The sequence below is a fragment of the Trachypithecus francoisi genome, unplaced genomic scaffold (genome assembly GCF_009764315.1).
Source record: "Trachypithecus francoisi isolate TF-2019V2 unplaced genomic scaffold, Tfra_2.0 Lachesis_group15, whole genome shotgun sequence".
Taxonomy (NCBI): Eukaryota; Metazoa; Chordata; class Mammalia; order Primates; family Cercopithecidae; genus Trachypithecus; species Trachypithecus francoisi.
This window is the reverse complement of record NW_022681460.1, coordinates 68941850-68956584: the sequence shown is the minus strand read 5'-3', so window position 1 is coordinate 68956584 and position 14735 is coordinate 68941850. Positions and strand designations below refer to the sequence as shown.

The following is a 14735-nucleotide window of genomic DNA, read 5'->3' as shown; positions in this document are numbered from 1 at the left end:
AGCTTGTGACTAAGGACTTTTCTTTGTGTGGAAAAAAAAAAAATCACACCAAGAAAAGAAATGTTTCATTTCATGAAGCTAAAAATCCTGACATCATTCCAGAACTATGAACCAGAGTTATGCTAACAGCATTAGATGCAAATGTGCATGACTTACACACTTGTTTCTTGTCATGTTAATGATTTTCTCCTTTCAGTTTTTTATAGGCCTTGGTTACCTGAGACAGTTAACATGATCCTTTACTGAAGATTATTGAGTCTTCCTTTTATAAATAAAAACCTGCTGATAGGCATAATGTTCTACAATGAATCCTGTAGGTCATTTGAAATGGCTTATATATTAGAGTTTTTGTTCCTCCTATGTTTTACATGTACTTGAAGTTTTAGATCACAAATTTTAAGAAATGCTGTTCTTTACTGAACACTAAAACAACTTAAGAAAATAGATAAGAATTAGACAAATGGGGTTCATAAGAGCAGTTTATTAGAGAGAGGACTGAATTGAAAAGCATGGATTGATCTATATCCACAGCCAGGTTACATAAAACATCCAGCTTCCACTGAGCTTGCCAACTGCAAATCTCAGGCCTTCCCCTTGAAAGGGCAGAGTGTAGCTTAGTAATCATGCTAAGATGAACAGACCATGGGGCTTCCTGAAGACAGGATACACATTGAATCTGAATGTACTTCTCTCTGAAAAAACACAGCCCAACCTCAGCTGAGTCATGCACTCCAATGCAAACTCCTTCTCTAAAATTTGCCAGTCAACTCAGTCCATCCTCCCCCAGTGAAGAGAGTGTGACGGGGGGAAGAGGGATGATGACTCAGGTTGGGTTTCCTCAGAAACAGACTCAGACAGAATTTTGGAACAAATGATTGATGAGGGAGATGATTCCAGGAAGCACTGGCAGGAGAGTGGGAAGAAAGGCACAGCAGGGAAGAAAGTCAATGCAGGCATCTACTGGCAAGTTACTACTGTGGACAATTGGGGCTCCATCTTGCTGAGACCCCTGCATTACTGTGTGGAGCATGTCTTAACATTGTCCCACACACTAGTGGAGGCAGCTGAAGTACTTTTCTGCCAACCCTTTCCTTTGCTGGAGGAGAGCTGCTCCTGGAAGCTGTAACTCACCAGTACTGCTGGGGTATCCCATTCAGGTGAGCAGGCTCCTGTGGCCAGAGGAAGCTCCCAGGTGGAGAATCACAGTTGTTTGCAGAAAGAAGCAGGAGTACTGAGCAGAACAGGAAGTACTGTGGAGTATCAGTGGGGCATGGGCAGCTTCCACCAGGCACAGGCAGCTAGCTCTCCCTGGTGCTTCTCAAAAGGTGAAGTTCCTATATTATGGGTGAAGATAGAACATCAAGATCTTAACTGTGACCTCTCCTGTATCTCAATTTCTGTGAGTCAGGAATTTTGGAATAACTTAACTGAGTAGTTGTAGCTTGTGATCTCATGAGATTGTGGTGAAGACATTGGCAGGGGCTACAGTCATCTCTGAAAGTTTGACTGGAGCTGGACAGTCCATTCTCAAGGTGGCTCACTCAGAGGCTATTGCCAGGAGCCTTGGTTCCTTACCATAGGAACCTCCCCAGAGGGTTGACTGTCCTCAAGACATGGCATCTGGCTTCTCCTGGAACAAATGATCTAAAATAGAAAAAGAGAGTAAGCAAGAAGTCAAAAGGCCTTTTACCAGCTAATTTTAGAAGTCTCATACATCATTTCCTTTATATTCTCTTTGCTAAAAGCAATTTACCAAGACCAGTCTATACTCAAAGTTAAGGGAATTAGACTCTACTTCTTAAAGGGAGGAGTATAAAAGAATTATAGAAATATTTTTAAATTACAGTAGGTGCCAAGCACCCTTGATATTCTAAAGTGAGGTGCTAGACCTCACTTGCAACTTGTATGATAAATAAGGTAGAAAGGTCTGGAGAACTTATCTGAAGTTAGTTTTTGTGTTGTCTGAATCCTCACAACACAGGGAAAGGGATGAGTGCATTTGCCCCCACCCCGCTGCTTAAGCCCAGGTGAGAGGGGTTTGAGGAAACTCTTGAGAGAGTCTGGCCTGTGTGTTCTGGAATATGGAGAACATATAGACTAAATTGTGAGAGATATCTGAAAAGTCAAAAGGTGAGAGGTCATGTGCACAAGCCCCACATAACAGAACGAGAGGCGTTAAAGAGCAAGGTTCCTCTCACCTCAACAGGGAAAAGGACTGAGATTTTCAGAAGTGTGAACACAGTGAGGAGTTGACATGACATAATCTAGAAAAAAGACTCACTCATGGGAAATGCCTGGAGCCACAATATGACCCTGTCTTAGTCAACTTGGGCGGCTATAACAAAATACCACATAGACTGTGTGACTTGAACCACAGAAATTTATTTCTCCCAGTTCTAGATGCTGAGAAATAAAGATGATAGAGGTGCCAGCAGATCGGATGTCTGGTGAGGACCTGCTTTCTGGTTTTCAGATGGCCATGTTTTCATTGCATCCTCACACAGTGGAGAGCAGAGAGGGAGAGCAAGGAGGCAAACTCTTTTGTGTCTGCTTCTTTTACCTCTCTATTCATTTGACTTCATTCACATTTTATTTTTTCCAGCTTTACTGAGTTATCATTGGCAAACACTGTATATATTTAAAGTGTACAACGTGATGTTTTGATATACATGTACATTGCCAAGTGTATTAGCCCATTCCGTCATTGCTATAAAGAAATAACTGAGACTGGGTAATTTACATAAAAAAAGAAGTTTAATTGACTCATGATTCTGCAGGCTGTACAGGAAGCATGGCGGCTTTTGCGGCTGGGGAAGCCTCAGGAAACTTCCAGTCATGGTGGAAGGCAAAGGGGGAGCAAGGCACCTCACATGGCAGGAGCAGGAGCAAGAGAGAGATGGGGGTGGGAAGTGCTGCACACTTTTAAACAACCAGATCTCATGAGAACTCACTCACGTCTGATATGGTTTGGCTGTGTCTCCACCCAAATATCACCTTGAATTGTAATAATCCCCACATGTCAAGAGTGGGGCCGGGTAGACTGATTGAATCATGGGGGCAGCTTCCCCCATACTATTCTCATGATGATGAATAAATCTCATAAGATCAGATGGTTTTATAAATGAAAGTTCCCCAGGACAAGCTCTCTGGCCTACCGCCATATAAGACGTGACTTTGCTCTTCCCTCATCATCTTCTGCCATCATTGTGAGACCTCCCCAGCCATGTGGAACTGTGGGTCCATTAAACCTCTTTCCTTTATAAATTACCCAGTCTCTGGAATGTCTTTATTAGCAGCATGAGAACGAACTAATACATCACCACAAGAACAGCACCAAGGGGATGGTGCTAAATCATTCATGAGAATCTGCCCCCATGATCCAATTACCTCCCACCAGGCTCCACCTCCAAAATTGGTGACTACAATTTGACATGAGGTTTGGTGGGGACACAGATCCAAACCACATCACCAAGTGATTGTCACAATGAAGTGAATTAACATGTCCATCACCTCTCTTGGTTACCTTTTTAAAATTTGTGACGAGAATACTTAAGATCTACTCTCCTAGAAAATTTCAATTTTACCTTAACTATAGTCACCATGGTATATATTAGACCTCTAGAACTTATTCATCTTATATCTGAAAAAATTTGTAGCCATTAACAGACATCTCCCCATTTCCTTCAGACCCCCAGCATTCCTGGCAACCACCTTCTGCTTTCTGTTTCTGTGAGTTTGACTTTTTTAGATTCAATGTATGAATAACACCATAGAGTTTTTGTCTTTCTGTATCTTTTACTTAGCATATTAGAGAGAGAGGGGGAGGGAGGGAGCATGCACATTTTCTTCAGTCATTCATTCATCCATCTCTTTTATAAGGGCACTAATCCCATTCACGAGGACTCTACCTTCATGACCTAATTCCTTCCCAAAAGCCCTACCTGCAAATACCATCATATTGGGGAGACTTAGGCTTCCATATATGATTCTGGGGGAACATAGACATGTAGTTCACAGCAGCTGCTAAGAGATGGGTGGAGTACTGTGAGTCCAATGGCTGAGCTGGGTGTCACACCCAACTGCCAGATGACAGGCAATACACCTTTCCCACTTCCAGGGAGCTGCTGGTCAAGGACCACCAAAGATTCACAACTAACATCTCACAGGAGACTTTTGACCATCTAGTTGGCCAGAGGGCACCAGTACTGGATGACATGTGTACCAGCCTCTAACCCTTCACTCTTTCTCCAGATTCATCTGTCACTCTGGACCTAATTCAAGAGGAATTTTTAAAAAGTAACCAGCAAGTTAGGAAAGATGTGTAACCAGAAACTAGGGAGAAATCCAACTGTGCTTCCAACATCCCCTGGGTCTCTTGGGCCTGGTTAGGCCAATGCTAGGGGAAGGAAGATGCTTCGCATCATATGAGCATTCATAATTTGTATTATAACAATGGAGGAATTATGTAATAATTAGGCTGAACCAAGCTAGCAATTTTTGGCAAATTAAAGGACATGTGTGAGTATCACCAGAAGTCTCCTGCCTCCCCCAGGGTAGAAAAATAACTCTCCCAGAACTTTGGCTTTTAGCTGACAACTCCAAAGCAGTAAGCAAACCAGCTGCATTTGAAATGTTAGCTAGGGAGAGATTTGAATCTTTAGAATTATAAAGCAAACCATTGTGTAGTGGGCAATAAAATACATTTCTTTGTGCCAGCTTTGGAGAGAAACTCTGTTACTAATTCTGTTTTGAATATGGAGACTCTAACAATGAGGAAAAAAACCATATTAGTTGTTTGTGAAAACTGATGAGCTGAAACCCTGGAGATACAATTCCTTGAGAGCCAACCTAGTCCTACCCTGTGACTGATTTTTCTTCTGGGCGTGACTTAACCACTTGGCTTCTTTCCAGCCATATCCTGGCCCAGATGGTTGCCACCTCTCACTGTATGAATCTTATACCAATTTGCAAACTTACTGAATTTGCATTCTGTCTGTGATGGTTAATATTTGAGTGTCAACTTGATTGGACTGAAGGATGCAAAGTTCCTGGGTGTGTCTGTGAGGGTGTTGCCAAAGGAAATTAACATTTGAGTCAGTGCACCGGGAGAGGCTGACCCACCCTCAAACTGGGTGGGCACCATCAAATGAGCTGCCAGTGCAGCTAGGATAAAAGCAGACAGAGGAACATGGAAGGACTTGACTTACTGAGTCTTCTGGCCTTCATCTTTCTCCCATGCTGGATGCTTTCTGCCCTCGAATATCAGACTCCAGGTTCTTCAGCTTTTGGACTGTTGGACTTATACCAGTGGTTTGTCAAGGGCTCTCAGGCCTTCAGCCACAGACTGAAGGCTGTACTGTCAGCTTCCCTACTTTTGAGGTTTGGGGACTTGGACTCGCTTCCTTGCTCTTCAGCTTGCAGATGGCCTATTGTGGGACTTCACCTTGTGATCATGTGAGTCAATACTCCTTAATAAACTCCCTTTCATATATACATCTACCCTATTATTCCTGTCCCTCTAGAGAACCCTGACTAATACACTGTCCTTAATTTCTCTGTTGGTTCCCTTCTTGCTTATACTTATTTTAGAAGCTAGTCCCTTCCCATATACTTGGAGAAATAGAAACTTTTCAGAAAAGGTCTGAGAAAGATATTATTTCTGGTCTCAAAGAGTTCATCTTCCAGTTAGGGCGAGAGACTGGACTTGTCTAGACTTCTCACATAAGTATTCTTGTTCCTGAGCCTCTTCGGTGGGTTTGTGTCCTACCTTCTCCAAGTACATGGCAACTTGGTCTCTGCCTCGGTCATCCCAGGGCACTCTGAGTTCCATATGCTCTGTGTGCACAGCAGGGGGCTCTGTGGGCCTGACTCCCTGAAACATAGGCAACACTGCCATCCTCTTCTTAGTCAGTTACGTGAGTTCAACTACTTCCCCATTGCCTGCCTCCTCCCTGTCCTGCTGTCTTCCAAAGGGAGGATTTTACCAGACCAATTCCAACAATAAATACAGGTCCCTTTGAGGCCTTTTCCCATCAATGTTAGATACTGGTCCATCCCCTTCAGCCTGTCCACTCAGTGGTCCACCTCTAGTTTGGTGACTGCTATTATTGTGTGGTTCACTTTTAGTTAGTAATTAATTCATTTATCACAATTTTTTCCTATTTGTCATAAATGACTATTCATCTGTTTTTGCCCTTCCCAGTCTTCATTCACGCATTTATCTATTCACTCACTCATTCATTCATCGAACATTAATGAGCTCCTACTTTGTTTAAGGTCACACCCTACAAGCTGGGGAGACAGACGCAGGCAGTGGTTCTCAATCTTGGCTGATGATTTTAGTCATCTGAGAATCTTAAAAAAAAAAAAAAAAAAAAAACAGATGCAGTACCCTGGCCCCATCTCCAGAGATTCCAAATGAATGAATCTGGGGCAGTGCCTGAGCATCGGTGATTTCTATCTAATTTAATTTAATTAATTAATTTATTTATTTATTTTTGAGACAAGTCTCGCTCTTGTTCCCCAGGCTGGAATGCAATGGTGTGATCTCGGCTCACTGCAACTTCCGCCTCCCAGGTTCAAGTGATTCTCTTGCCTCAGTCTCCTGAGTAACTGGGATTACAGGCGCCTGCCACCACGCTCGGCTAATTTTTGTATTTTTAGTAGAAACGGGGTTTCACCATGTTGGCCAGGCTGATCGCAAACTCCTGACCTCAGGTGATCCACTCGCCTTGACCTCCCAAAGTGCTGGGATTACAAGCGTGAGCACCATGCCCGGCCAGCATCAGTGATTTTTGAAAGCTCCTTGGGTGATTCAAAAGTGCAGCTAAGATTGAGAACGATAAGAAGATGAGGTTTAAAAGCAAGGCCTTCCTGAACACTTCAGAGGGACTGCTCTTAGGTGAGCCTCCCAACAGGCCTGATCCCTTGGCCTGCACAGGACTGACAGCCCTTCCATCTCTGCTCATCCCCATTGACCACAAACTTAGCCGCTGCTAAGGCGAGAGATGTGGCACATCTGACTCAAACTGAGCAAAGAGAAGAAGGTAGCATGACTAACTTTCTCTCAGCTGAACAAGAATGGTTCCACCTTTGTCTAGGGAGCATGCATGGTGGTTTGAGAAACTGTGAGGCTGCTGCCCACCCAAGCTCATGAGTCCTAACGCTTGGGCAGAGAAGATTTTGAGGCAGGTCTGAATATCTCTAAAATTTGTATGGCAAGGTAAGGGTAACAGCTTACACTTCAAGGGAGGCCGATGTAATTCTAGAGATGTGACAGGCAGTTTGCTGGGATGTTTAATTAGTAAGTAGAAAAGAAGGAAATTTAGGACATCCTGGCCTTCTCCGGGTCTTTCTGCTTCTGTGACAGGATGCAGAGTTAAAAGCATGAGAAGACTGCAAGTCCTGCCCCTTCACATTCCTCCACGCACTGAGAAATCCTATCTGGTCCCTCCTCTGCTTGGTCAGACTGAGGCCTGTCCTCTCCGTCCTGCAGGTGCACGACTGGAGCCCTTGTGAACAAACTGCTGAGAATCAGCCCTTCCTTCCATGGAAATCATATATTGGCTGGGGCTCCAGGGTATGCTTTGTGCTCCGAAGGTAAGGTTCCTTTCTTTTCCTTCTCTGTAGAAAATTTCCCTGTCATGGTGGCACAGGGAGAAAATAACGTCCTAAAAGTGGGGACAGCCTGGGGCAAGGAGATGGCTGCGAAGGCGCCATTTCTCTACGTGTCCAGCAGGGGGCGCCGATGACAAGCGCGCGAGCTGCGAGGCCGCACAGACTCTTATGCAATGATGAGGGCGCAGGCTCCGGGGCCAACGATGCTGACGCAGGCCTGAGTCCGGAAAGACCCGCACATCTAGGGCCCAAGTGGTCCATTTCCCTAGGGGGAAGCACAGACTCTCAGGAATCGTCATCCTTCCCATGAAATCCTGGAAACTACTTAGTTGAGTTTCTGGTTGACTTGCCGCTGCGTGCGCTGGCAGCTGCCTGTGAACCCAGTGACACAGGTTCAGTGCTGCTGTTTGTTTTCCAAAAGGGGTTGCCCTGATTTTTGGTTTTTTGTTTTTTTTTTTTAAAGACTAAATAATAATAATAATCATAGGCACCCTTTCCTGAACAGCCCCTCTATGCCTTCCCGGTGCTACGGGTTTGATGCTCATTGTGTCTGTTCCCCTGCTGTGCGTTTCATCCTCTCATCCTGCAGCAGGGAGCCCCACCAGTGCCTCCCATCAGACCTCCCTGCTGTGCTCAATGCAACTTGCTTTTAAAGGGGAGCCAGGGAGAAAGGGACGGAAGGAGGGAAGAGGAGAGGACACCAATCCCTTCCCAGATTCATTGAACCTATCAAAGCGAGAGAAAGCTTGTGTTTAGAGAATGAACAGGAAACGATGTTATTTGATTGTCTTAAATCAGTTTCAGCTTGCTATTATTTTACTGTTTAAGGCTTCTGTTTGTTGTGTTTTGTTTTGTTTTCAGTTTCCCTCAAATGCATCAGTGATCTCTAGAATACTTCTGTGTTCTAGAGAAGATTTGTGCTTAACAGGGAGAGAAAAGGTACAATGGGATTCTTTCTGGTAGGAAAATAAGGCTGCTTTTTTAATCCCTTTGCTTTCTTAATTTTGTATAACAAAATTATACAAGAAAAATTATGAAATTATTTTTAAAAGAATTATAAGAATTCAGAACGAGGCTCCCTTCATTGAACACATGTTTACTCAAAAATCTGGAAAACATAGATCTAGAAGAAAAAGCATAAACTACATTTACAATCTCTTAGCCAAGTAATAATTGTTATCATTTAATTTAGTATATCAAGTAAGGATCTTTTTCTAACATGCTATATGCTATACTAGAAAGTGTTATAGTATTATACATAAACAATCTATTGTTTTCTTTACTTAAAATATTTTGATAATTTTAAATATTTGCATGGTATTTATTATATGTCATATAAATGTAACAAAATATATTCAGTTAATTTAATAAGGATGGATATTAAAGCTATTTTCACTATTTTTTTCTATTTTTCTGTTGTAAACATCACTAGGATAACTTTTACATACATTTCTATTTCCTTGGGAAAAATCCCTAGAAGAAAAATTGAAGATCAATGGATATTTAAAGCTACTCAGCATGTATTTGCAAATGTTATTCCAGAAGCACTGAGCCAATTTGCATTTTCACCAATGGTTAGGGGCCAATACCAATAGAGTTCCTTTTCATGTGCTTTGACAATGTTATAGGTTGCAAATAGTATTTTACTGTTGTTCTAACTTGCATTCCTGTGTCTTTTTCTCTTGAATTTTTCAGACTCTTTTAAAGATCTTTTCAAAGGTCTCCAATTCTGATACAAGCAACGAAGAATATGAGTAACAGCTAAAGAAACCAGGGAACTGTAGCGGCAGAGTGTAGCACTGAAAATATTTAAGACTTGATGAAACAGTGTCCCTTGCATAGACCAATGATTTTATAGGCACTCCCGACCTACAGTGGACTGTTTGTGTTCTCTGAAAATCCATACGCTGAAATCTAGTCTTCAATGTGATGGTATCAGGAGGTAAGGTTGGGAAGTAATTAGATCACAAGAGTGGAGCCCCCATGCATGGGATTAGTGCCCTTCTAAAAGAGGCCCCCCAGTGCTCCCTTGCCAGCTACTGGCTGAGGACACAGTGAGAAGACAGCTGTCTATGAACCAGGAAGTGAGCCCTCACCTGACATCAATTCTGCCAGCACCTTCATTTTAAACTTCCCAGCCTCCAGATCCATGAGAAATAACTTTCTGTTGTTTATAAGCCACTCCATGTATGTTTTTTGTTTTTGTTTTTGTTTTTTAACAGCAGCCTGAATAGATTTACAGCCAAGAAAATTAGAGAGGAGATCCAAATTGGATTAGTCTTCAATTTGATTACTCAATTTTGATGACTAAAAGACCTACCATGCTCTGAAAGTCTGAGCACCAGAATTCTGGTGATGTTTTTTTCCCCAAGGTAGCCTAACATAAGGCAAGATTGTAGCATGAAGGAAGGGGATGACTTTTGAGAAGGCTTTCTTTACCTTGGACAGAAACCCACGAAGGGGGTTGTGGATACAGGTGTGCACATGTCACCTTGTGGTGTGTATATGTGTGTGCTCTTGGGAATGTAATCCCTCCTTATTTTAACTGCATGTGAAAGCAGCAGGAACCTGTGCTAGAAATCAGGGACAATTAGAAGATAGCTGTGCATTGGGGAAGCAAGTCAATTGACTGAAAAACAATTTGTCAAATTTCCAATTTGTGAAATTGTAAGGATGTTTAGGTTTTCTTTTCATCTTCACCCTATACTTTCCCTGTCCCTGTCTCTGAAGTTGGCCCCGACTATTTTGTTACAGGGGCAGGGTCATGTTCAGAAGCAGGGGTAAGAATTAAACTAAAACATAAGCAAAAACCCTCAATGAGTCAGTAAATTGGTCATTCATCAAGTTAATTTTAACAAATTGGCCTTCAACAAATTGGCCTGGAGCCCTACTTTGGCACCTTCTTTTGGAAATGTCTTCTTTTCCTTTCTCAGTCCTTTTCTGTTCAACGTTGTACTTCACCTAGACCTTGAGATTGTACCATTCACAATTATAATCTCAACATTCATCACTTGCCTTGGGAGGTACAGACTTAACTGTTGGCTGGCTAAACGTTTATGTGGAATCTTAGTGGACTTGTAACACTATTTAATGAAACACTCAAAACATTCAAAGTCTAAATGGGAACAGAGATTTGGAAATAACTTCCATTACCTGTTCCTACCTGTCCTCCAGCTTCATTCACGGTCATAGGGCCTTAGTTTTTGGACAGAGAGCACCACCATTTTTGGCCATGAATTCTCTTTTTCCACAGCTCATTTATACCCATCTGGTCACCACCTGCCAATGAAAAGTAAATAACAATCACTGCTTCCTCCACTGGCTGCTGTCCCTGGGGTGAATGGCCAGGAGTTTGAGCCACTGCTGGACAAGAGCCGTTGATTGCTTGAAGGCTGGCAAGAACAGCAGAACCCTCATAGTGATCTGACCTCTGTGGGAGATACAAAGGGATGAGCAGACGTGTCGCACTCAGATTAACTTCCTGCCAATTTCTCATGAATTTTCCTAAAACAAAAGTGCATTTTCTTCTCAGCCTGATTACATTTCACTAGCACAGCCTTGGTAGATGATGGACTCTAGAGAGGATTAAAGGTGATGGGAATGGTAATGATGGTGAATCTAGGATTAAAATTGCCCTGCCACACAATGGGTCAGAGCAAATATTTGTGAAGCTTGAGTTATTTGCAGTGTGTCATTATGGTTTCTGTAGGGGAAATGCCAAGTTGTACTTCGATGTGCAGGGAGATAAAAATATATTTACAAACACAGGGTGTTACATGTTAAATGGTAAGGTGCCAGAAAACTCAAACTTGACCGGTACAAGGATGTTGTCAGAGGTGGTGTGGAAAGTAAAATTGTGAATCAGGTGCTGAAATGATTAAAGAAGATGGAAGACGGAGCTAACAACAGTGTGCATTAATTAATAGAAATGTATGGCCTGAAATGGAAAAGAGGAGATGCAGCTGAGTAACAAGTGCAACATCCTTTCATCTATCACACTGGAAATCCAGCAAAATCTGAGACCAAGTGACTATTTAAAGTCAACTCTATAGAACTCCAGAGCTGGGGATGATTTATCTGCAGGAACAAACCAACTTTGCTCTGAGCTAAGAGTGAAAGCATATTAAATATGTAGCCTTTTAAAGAATCATATTGCTGTATCATCTATACATATACATTGCTGTATCATCTATACATACACACACACACTATTCATATACGTAATTATTAAAGCAGATCATAACATAATAAATAAATATCAAATTATTAATGTTCCTCTTTTGAGTCTTATTCTCCAGAAGGAACATTTTCACGCTTTAAAAAAGTCAGCATCATCTCTGATCTATGAACCATTCTATTTCAAATACATCTTACTGTTAGAATTTGGCCTATTGCTTGGTGGGAAAGGCCTTTCCATATTTCACTCACTGCAAAGCAATCCAGCTTTCCTGTAATACTCATGTGATGTTTATATTCATCTTTTGAAATGTAGGGCCTATTAGATCAGAAATATTCCATGAAGAAGGAAGCAAAGATTCATGTCACTGACAACTGGAGAAGAAACAGAGAAAGGGTAATAATATCAGGGACAGAATGGAGTCCCTTCCAGATCTTTGGAGGGCTAGCACCATATCCTTCCTAATCACTTATTGCAAGGCTAGCTAAGGTCCTGAAGAGTGGGTACCTTCAGTCTGAGGCCATGAGATACTACCCTGATATAGACCAAACTGGGCTTAGTTTCCCTCTGGAATTACCAGAATAGCTGCACTGGTTATACTATGTCATTTCAGAATGCTCACCTCAACCCTCAGCCCATTTGTTTGCTGACATAATAATTCTTTTTCTTTTTTCCTTGTTTCTTTTTCTTTTTTTTTTTTTTTTTTTAGAAAACTAAATCTTTGTACTGCAGTTAGAAATAAAACTTAAGGAAAAATCACTGGGATTGGTGACCTGTTGCTTTAAGTTAAAAAATGGCTCTACAAGGTGGGTATCCAAACCTTTGCAGCTGTTCTCCATGCCAGAAGAACAACTCAAGAGCAGCACATCATGGGCAGCTCCCAGGAAAGGGAGGAGAGAGGCTTGAGGCACCAAACCCATCCAAGCACTCAGCACTTGCAAAGGCCCTGGCCTCCTTTACTATCCAAACACCTTACACTTTCTAGGAATTCAATTCACATGGATTAAAGCCCAATTTACTAAAACTAGTTATTTAGCATTAATAATTTGAGTCTTTAAGTTTTAGCTGGTGAAGGACTATATTAGTTTTTATTTGAAAATCAAGTTTTCTTTTTCTTTCAAATCAAGTACTCATGATGTGTGACAAATGGCATGCCTCCTGCAAGAGTTACGAGTTATGTGCCTAAACAGGAAGGATCATCTCATTGCAGAATTAGGGCATCATCCAGTGGGAAGGGAATTTCAAGGTCATTTAGTTCAACCTCCCAGTGATACAGAAATTCTCTTTGCAGTATCCCTGTCAGGTGGCCATCAAGCTTCTACTAGTGTATTCATCCACACCTGGTCTGTCTAAAACCTTGAGAACAGCCTGTTGTACAGTTCCATAGCTCCAATTGAAGAAAAAGTGTTTTTATTTTCAGTAAACATATACCGTTGTATAACTTTGGTTGATTGGTTCCTATGTAGCAACCCAGAAAACACTGAGCTCCCTCTGACACCCATGCCCTTTGATTGAAAGTCAGCCATAAAATAGAGCACCGAAATAACTTTCCAGAGTCACAGATTTGCCCCTTCACTCCACTGCAAATCAAATGTGTCACTTGTGTTTCAATTCAATTAGCCTTGTCCCAAGGGTTTCACTGTTTCTGTTCCTGTGAGTTTCTTTTTTAAAGATCTGCATTTGTATATTTCAAGTGGAATTGGTTTTTTTTTTTTTTTTTTTTTTTTTTGGCAAACTACAACATTTTGTTTTAAATTGAGAGATCTGGTTTTATTTTTATTTTTATTTCGGAAAATTTCAAACATACAAGGGTAGATATAGTATAGTAATGAATGCCTTAGTATTTATCACCCAGTGTAAATATATCAAATTGTGGTCAATCTTATTTCATCATTACCCTCACCCCATCTTTCTCCTCCCTGGATTGGTTCGAAGCAAATCCCAGATACCATATAATGTCAGCTCTACCTTCTCATATGAACCTGGGAGCAAATTCTCCAAACAACAGAATCGATGGAAGACATTTGGGGGACCTAGCCCTTATAGTGGGTGCTAGAGTTACAAAAGTGAATAAAATTGTGTCACATTTCGGTCTTTTGGGAAAACACTACCCCTCATGTGTCTGTAAAAAATGACTCTTCTTTTTGCGCCGACACTTCCTTTTTTTGGCCAAAATCTTTCTAAAAATAGACAGCAAGCCCCCTCCTGCTGTCCATTTCTTAAACTGTCCTCTTATGAAGGTGAGCTACGATTGTACAATTAGAATGCTTGGAGAATTTCATCTCTTTTGAGCCATCTTTACTTTTCAAAGCCTCTAGTCATGCTATTGGACCTATCTTTTCCTCTAACAATTAAAAAAAATCTCTATATTGTGTTATTCTCTCTTTTCATCCCAGTTTGCTATGATTAATGTGGTTACCGTCTCCCCAGGTACTTCCCATTCATTTACCTTTAGCATTTCATTTCATCTTGGCATTTCTTCCCAGTTGCTCAGACTTCACTTCACAATATTTTCTTTTTCTTTTTTTGTACCTTCTGAAAGGGGTGTCTAATGACAAAGTCAGTCGATAATTGCTCAGAAGACCTGCATTCACCAGAAAGAGTCTTTCTGCTGCTATTCAGAAGATCAAATTTTAAGCTCAGCATGAACCATGATCCAGTTACACTGTCTACACACACACGAGCAGAGAAAAACCACCATAATGTGCATGAGGGAAAGATCAGACCATACAATCATTATGTGATAATGTATTAATAATAGATGGTATAATGAACCAAAAATGAGCTTGGCAACACTCCCAGGTACTTTTTACAAAATAATTTCCATAACCTGCTTTGCCTATGAAGAAGGGAACACATTATCCCACAATTACCTGGGGGTGGAATGATTAGCGTGGGTCCAGGACGCAGCCCAGGGACTCTGTGCTTGGCCCTACACCTT

The 14735-nt window shown here is 41.6% G+C and overlaps 1 long non-coding RNA gene across 2 annotated transcripts; it reads right to left on the bottom strand.

Moving 5' to 3' along the window:
* Positions 1-463: 463 nt before the first annotated feature.
* On the bottom strand, positions 464-10885 carry LOC117097313. 2 transcript variants are annotated; one of them, XR_004442915.1, is made up of 2 exons: positions 10771-10885; positions 464-1644 (listed from the first exon to the last, which is right to left on the bottom strand). It is a non-coding gene; the product is annotated as an uncharacterized LOC117097313 (long non-coding RNA). The 2 variants fall into 2 exon arrangements; XR_004442916.1 differs by lacking the exon at positions 10771-10885 and adding an exon at positions 9714-9803.
* Positions 10886-14735: the final 3850 nt, after the last annotated feature.